We start from the raw sequence: 8135 nt of genomic DNA on the forward strand, positions 1-8135 counted from the left end.
TTTATAAACATTCACTTAAAATCATACCTGGCGATACAATGAATTTTATAAGCTGAAATTATTTTTGAATAACAATTGAACTTTGAATAATGTCTGTTGTGCACATTTGGAACTTTAAAACTTCATCTATGATTTTGACTTAATAACTAAATCTTAGGCAGAAACATATCTTGACCCTAAATTTTCATTTTGTTCTATTTATTGTATTTCAACATTTAGAATTCTACCTTGTCTATAGTAACATAAAAATGTGTTCTGGTTTAACCTTTTACTTTTTTTCTTGAAAAGCAGACATATTTCAACTTGTCATAGGATACGCTTTCCCTTCACTTTCATGTATGATGAGATAATTTTTCTCAATGCATAGAACAGTCATTACCCACAAGTTCACATTGGCATAAATTCTTATCATCATATATAAAATAAAAGGCTTGTTTTATGCTGGAAATAAAAAGAGGCTATTGATCTCACAATGGAATGGAGTGTGGAAATAAGAACTTCTTCAGCCTCAGGTTATTTGACATCTTTCTCAAACGAATTTGTTGCTTTCTCATGGGTCCTGAAAATTTTACAAAGACTCGATGTTTAAAATTAACTCTTTGAAATAACCCCAAATTGAATTTTCTTCAATATGTGCCCATTTTAATTCAAATAACAATGGGCCTCTTACTGAATCACTGGTAGAGAGGTCCCAATTACCAACATTCTTCCTGGTATAAATAGGTCATCTTTGTATATATATCTATATCTATATCTATATATCTATATATCTATATATCTCTATATCTATATCTATATATATATATATATATATATATATATATATATATGAAGGGAACATTGGAGAGATTCTGTTCCTTCTAATCCTATCCAAGGTGTATGTTAGGGGGATTTTTCTATAAATTTTTTTAAAATTAAATAACTTAAGTATAAATTTATTTCCAAATATGATCTGAGCATAATTATTTAAATAGTTACACATGAATGTGTGTCATACTATGACAAAAATTCCTCATTCAAAAGTGCATATTGATTTTATAACAACAATAATAATAAATTTTGTTTTATTGATAATTCAGTTGCCATATCCCAGGTACTATCCTGTTTTAAGGCATATGATTCCTGTAGCTTCTGTAGCTTCTCCATGAGGTAATCATTGCTGTCTTAATAAATGGTTACCAATCATATTATCCTAAGTTATGATGCAGTAATAAGCAAACAAAAGTGGCCCAAATTTAAGAAGATTAAGATGATAAATGCTTATTTCTTGCACACAAAATTTCCACTGTGGACTTAATGTCTTTTTAAAGCAACTCCTTTGGAACAGTCTTGCAAGTGTTCTTGAGTGAATGAAAGCTTACAGCACTGAGGGGCACACTTAGCCTAACGTAGTTGGTTGTAGTATGGCCTGCTTTTCTCTTCACCAAACGTGTGTTCCTTTTCTTACTAAACACACAGCTTGATAAAACTTTCCAGCTCTCTTTGTTGCCTTGTGATTAGATTTGAACAACAATATTTGACTCATGGTGATTGGTTTTATTCTCAGCCTTAGGCCATAGAATATTCTCATACATAATTCCCCAGCATGTTAGTCAGTTTTGTGTCATGGTGAACAAAATATCTGAGAAAAACAATTTGAAAGAAAAGATTTATTTTAGCTCCACGGTTTCAGAGGTTTTAGCCCATGGTCAGAGGTTTTCAGCCCAAGGCTGAAACATCATGGTGGAAGGGCAAGACAGAGTAAAGCTGCTCATGACAGGAGGAGGCAGAGAAAGGGAAGGATAGAGGGACCAGGACAACATACAGTCCTCAAGGGCACTCACAAGGACCCACTTCCTTCAACCAGCTACCACCTTCCACAGCCCCTGCTTCCTCCCAGTTGTCTATTCAGCTATCAATGGATTAATCCAATAATGAGGTCAGAGCTCTCATGATCTAATCACTTCTCCAAAGCCCCACCTCTAAACACTACTGTACTAGAGACCAAACCCTCAACACATGAGCCTTTGGGGGAAAATCTAGGTCAAAAACATAGTACCCAGGTTCTTTACCCTTCTGCCAGCTTGATGTATGGGGACTCATCCATATGGTAAACATGGACTGGACCCAATATGGAAAAAGTGTAGTTCCCTGATTCACTTCTTAGAGGATGTTGCTACAATGAGAAACATCTATTAGAAACACTATAACAAGCTTATTGTTTCATCAATTCTAAAATATACCTTGCTCTTTTTTTTAAGTTCCAAACTTTGAAATTAGGAATCATTCCATCAATAGTGTCTGAACAGTAACTGTTAGCACTTTCTTTCTTCATTAGAAAGTAATCTCAGTTATCATACTGAATAGTGTCTTAGAAATGATGAAATATGGCAATCCACAGGTCATCTTGATTTCTAAATCCATAATTCTTTTGCGACATATATTATCCATCCCCTTCAATAATGGACTAAATTGTACAAAATAACATTGTTCATGGTATTATAAATTATTGCCAAGCTTCATTTCGGAGTGTTTCTTCCTTCTTTTTTTTTTCTTTTAAAGAGAGAGAGAGAATTTTTTAATATTTATTTTTTTTAGTTTTCAGCAGACACAACATCTTTGTTTGTATGTGGTGCTGAGGATAGAACCCGGGTCGCATGCATGCCAGGCGAGCACGCTACCGCTTGAGCCACATCCCCAGCCCTCTTCCTTCTTGTTCAACATTTGACCTGGAAAAGCATGAACATTATCTTTTCCAATTGCACTCCCAGTGTTGATAAATTTGCTTTTTTAAAATGTATTTTTTGCTATTTACAAAACATCAAAATCATGAAAAAAATTGATAATATTCCACATGTTTTTCAGACAGAAAGACTTAATTGGCCAGAGACAAAACAAAATGTGTGTACACTTATATACACAAGGTTCAAGCACATATCATAGAAAAAGGCCACACAAAAGATAGAATCAAAATGATACTAATTCTAATGTTATATTCCATGTATGTATGTCAAAATATACTCTACTATTGTGTATACCTAAAATGAATGAATTTAAAAAATGACCACTTGTTAAACTCAGCTAATTTTACCATTGCAGTAGCAGCATAGTTCAGACTATAGGCTTTTATTGCTATCTCTGTAAAGCACCAGCTTTGTGAACATGAGGGTAGTATTTGAGTCCCCTGAATGTAGTTTACTCATCTGTAAAATTTCAATAACACTTAATCTTTAAAATTCTTATGAGGATTTAATATGACATATAAATAATTAGTGTCCAGTAAATGCTAGATCCATCCACTCATCCTCTTTAATTTACAGGATTTTCGATTGAACTTTTACATTTATCTGATTTATGACTTAAATAGATGAAATTAAATGCAAAATTAGCTACAATCTCATATTGCTTGCTTCAGTGAAAAAGTGAAAGCAAAATTAAACCTTTTCCAGTATGCCTCATTAGTTCAATAAAATCTAATTTTCTCTAATTTCTTTCACTTCCTCTGGGAAAGAACAAGTGATTGTTGAAATTCATAGTCAGATTCCATAGTATTTTCCTACCTCTGTGGATAAGTACTTTGTAAGACAGAACCTGAATTTGAGTCTGCTTTCAAACCAAAGTGAGAGAAAGGTGATGGTGTTATTTTGAGTGAAAAATGACACAAATGCCATTTACTCATTTGTGAAATTGTCTCAAAATTGTTCAACTCTCACAAAGAAATTAGGTATATTCTCACATCTATAGAGAAAGACAGACCATTTCCAAAAACAGAGGCCAAACCAATCCCCCGGTGGTAGCTAGGCTTCTATTTTTACTAAATGGAGAAAAGTGAACTACTGGGCTGGGTATTGAAACATCTGTGAGAATTATACCTACTTTTTATGGATTAGCAGAGTGTTATGGATGGTGGTGTTATTTGATGGTAGTAGAGGAGTCTTAGAGAACTTCCTCATCTCTCCACTGTGAGAACACTCTGAGCAGAGGAAGGTCTAAGAACCTGAAGCAAGTCCTGACCAGATGCTGAATACATTAGAGCTTTGACCTTGAACTTGGTAGCCTCCAGAACTTTGAGAATCAATTTCTGCTGTTTATAAGCTACTCTGTTTATGGTATTCTTTTGTAGTAACCTGAAGTAACACACAGGTAAAACTAAAAAGTCTATTTTGCAATCAATTTGCTATAGTGGTGTTTTCCCAGAAAGCTGCCAGTTTGCAGTACCTCAGGTCTTAAAATACACTGGTGCTAAGAAATTTAGAGCGTGAATTTTTTTTTCATAATATTCCACTTTTTCCTCTGCACATCTGGATCCAGAGAAAAATATGTAGTTATGTGCTCTCTATGATTTAGGAGCAAAACAATGATTATAATGAGTTCCTGCATTTAGAAAGAGCGCTGATTTAGAGAACTATATAGGCAACCCTATGAATTTTGAACAATATTTGAAGCAGAAAGCATTAGAAAAAGATGGAAATAGCAATGAATTCATTAGAGGAGAATTTGGGAGCATTATCAATTATTAAAGGAAATGAGACTGACTGAAGAGATAAACATTGGTGTTACCATTTTAAAGTAAATCTTTATTGAAATATATGTGTATGTGAAAAGTAACAACTGTACACATCAACGAATTTTTAAAACTAAATAGACCTGTGTACTGATAGATCAAGAAATGCAACATTATCAAATCCTACATTACCTCCTCAGATGCACTTTCTCCACCAAAACACACCATCTTAACCTCTATTTTCACTTAACATTGCCAGTTTTTCATCTTCTTTTAAATAACATTGCATAGTTTGTTTCATTTATATAGGCTGCAACGGCTTAAAATTCTATTCAGCGGTTAATCCGTGTTATTATGCAGTAGTTTCCCTTTTCACTGTCTTGTAATATTTAACTAAATGAATCTGTAATATCATTATTTATTCTTATTCATAATAATTAGGATCGTTTCCAATTTGTGAACATTCCAAAGAGTACAGCCATAAATATTCTTATACATCGTTCGTGATGAACATATATGCCTAGCTCTTGAGAAGCGTATTTAGGAATAGATTTCTTTTTTTTAATTTGTTCTAATTATGTATATATAAAAACAGGGTGTATTTTGGTTCACTGTACACAAATGGAACACAACTTCTCATTTCTCTGGTTTTACATGATGTAGCATCACACCATATGTGCACTCATACATGTACCTAGGGTAATGATGTCCAGCACATTCCACCATCTTTCCTGCCCCTGTGGCCCCTCTTCTCCCCACCTTTGCCTAATCAAAGTTCCTCCATTCTGAGGAATATATTTCTAATCATAATATATGTGTATGTTTAGACTAACATATATAAATACTCTCCAAAATAGTTATATCACTTTATCCATAAACTAGAAGATTATGAGAATTCTTAGCAACAATTAGTGATTTTATTTTTTAAAATTGTATCCAATTATATGAATATATGGGAATACATTTTATTAGATTTTATTTTGTTTTTCCCTCACTATTAATGACTTTACAATATCAAATCTTTAAAACTAGTATGTGGTACATGCTTCCATTTATTAATGTCTTTTAAATTTTCCCTAAGAAAATTTGTGGATTCCTATGCTGATATTTTGCAAATAATTTATGGGATATATTCCTAAATATTCATGATTTTTAATAATGTTGCAAATGATAGTTTTTTATTTGAGCTTTTGTTCTCTATTCCCCTTGTATCCAAATATTTTGCTAAATTCCCTGATAAATGCTTACATTTTATCTGTATATTCTCTGCTTTCTAAGAACACAATCATGTCATATATGAATATTGACAATTGTTTCTTCTTTTTCAATTCTTGTACCTTGTGTTTATGTCCACCCTGGATAAAATCATCTATAAATCATTTAATAACAGTGGTGAGAGTAGGCATAGTTAATTTGTTTTTGTCCAATCTCACAGGAAAAATGTGTTAAAGTCCCATAAACAATTATATTTTTGTTAATTTTGATAAATACACTAATCAGGTTAAGTCATTTGTTAGGTCCAATATACTATTTATTTTTAAAATATGAATACTATTGCATTATATTTTCTTATATACAGAGATGTCATATTTTTCCTCCAATACTTGTACCATTGTAGTTAATTTTTGATCGCTTACTCAACATATTCTTTGATGTAATACATCTGAAGAAGTTATGCTATGTGAACATATTTTATATATTACTGGATTCCATTTGCTTTTTTTGGTTTTATTCATGAGAGAGATTTAAATCAAATTTTATTTAGAAGAATTTATCTGATTTTGGTTTTAAGGTTTTGCTGGCCTCATAAGTTAGGAAGTGTTCTCTGTTTATCCATTCAATAAATAACTAAATATTAGTTTAATAAATATTTGATTATATTATTATCAAACTGTATGGGGCTGGTGATGTTTAAAGAATGTTTTAAAACACAAATTAAATTTCTTTAATAGAGATATCCTTAAAACATTTTATTTGCCTTGTAGAGAGTTTGGATATAGAATTTCAGTTTGGCAATGATTTTCATTCAGCACTTCAATGATTTGAATGTATTATCTCCTAACTTTGACAAGATTTTTTTTAAAGTAAGTTAATGGTCTTATATGTTGTTGTTTTAAGGTCAGCATAACATTTTTTCTCTTCCTATTTTCAAAACAAATTTATTTTGGTTTTGTTTCTTAGTAGTTGAACTAGGGTATATCTAGTCATAGATTTATTTATATTCATTATGGTTGGAGTTTTCAGAGTTTCTTGGATCTATGCATAGAAATGTTTCATTAATTTTAGAAAATCCTAAGGTACTATTTATTGAAAAATGGATCCTACTCACCTTTTTCTCAACTTCTAGGCATTCTGTTATATATATGCTAGATATTTCAATGTGTACACACACACACACACACACACACACACACACCCTACAGACATAATTTGTAAATTTGTTCTGGTGTATTCAATTCCTCTGCCTTTTTGTTTTTATAGGTATATTTTCTATTGATCTATATTCCAATTCAAGAAACTGGAGTTCAAAGCATTTATTCAGTGTTGTATCAGATCTCTTAAATCTGCTGATACATATTTTGATGCTCTGCCAATATCAGGTTTGGTAAGTGTTTCAAGCACACTTGGAAGTAATACATGTTCTGTGATCATTATTTTTGGTAACTGCATGTCAGTTAGGTACATTTTTTGGAAGTCATTTTGTTTTATTCTCTGTGTATTTACTGATATTCTTCCAGCCTTTTCTATTACTAAGATAGATGTATTAAAAGTTTCACAACACAAGAAAGACAGTGGAATAAATCTGACTTAACTTTCTTATTTACACATATAAATACACCACAGTGAATATCCACATCATGCACAACCACAAGACTGGGATTCTAATTAAAATAAGATGTACTTCATGTTTGTATAAATATGTCAAAATACACTCTATTGTCATGTATAATTAAAAATAAAAAATAAAAATAAATATAATGGATGGAGATGTGGCTCAATGGTTAAGCACCCTTGGGCTCAATCATGGATACCAAAAATAAATAAATAAATAAAGTTTCCCAGCATTTTTGGGTTAGTGTTTATTTATTTTTAATGTCTATAAAATTTTACTGTACATGGTATTAACCTGTTATTATATACATAAAAATTTAAAATTGATGATCCTCCTTAAAATATTGACCTTACTAGCATGTTATAAAACCTTTTTTTAGCTCTTCTTCTCTAAAGTAATTTCTTGCTGTTGTTTAGTTTTTCACTTATATATTTTCCACACACTTTTATAATAAAGTCTTCTGGGCTTTGCTTTTATTGATGTTTGTTTGTTTGTTTTTTCATTACAGGTGTGTCTTTTCTAAAGCAACTTATATTTAGATCCTATTAAAAAAAAAAAAACAAGAATGATTTTCTTCTACTATTTTCCCCTCACTTGTCTGTGTTTGAAATGATCAAGTTACTTTTAATTATTTTATTTTTCATCGCTATGAGATTTTTAGGACTCACTTTACCTCTTATTGATCAATCAAAAAATTACAAAATAAATCCTTGACAATAGGATTCAATTTGAATGAGTATTTTTTCACTTTACTGCAAATGTTAACATTTTAAAATAACATGACATGTGTTATTTCTATTATGCTTCTGATTTTTGTCT

The sequence above is a fragment of the Marmota monax genome, unplaced genomic scaffold (genome assembly GCF_021218885.2).
Source record: "Marmota monax isolate L192 unplaced genomic scaffold, Marmota_monax_Labrador192_F-V1.1 WCK01_AAM20220418_F8-fsc00031, whole genome shotgun sequence".
In the NCBI taxonomy this organism is placed as follows: Eukaryota; Metazoa; Chordata; class Mammalia; order Rodentia; family Sciuridae; genus Marmota; species Marmota monax.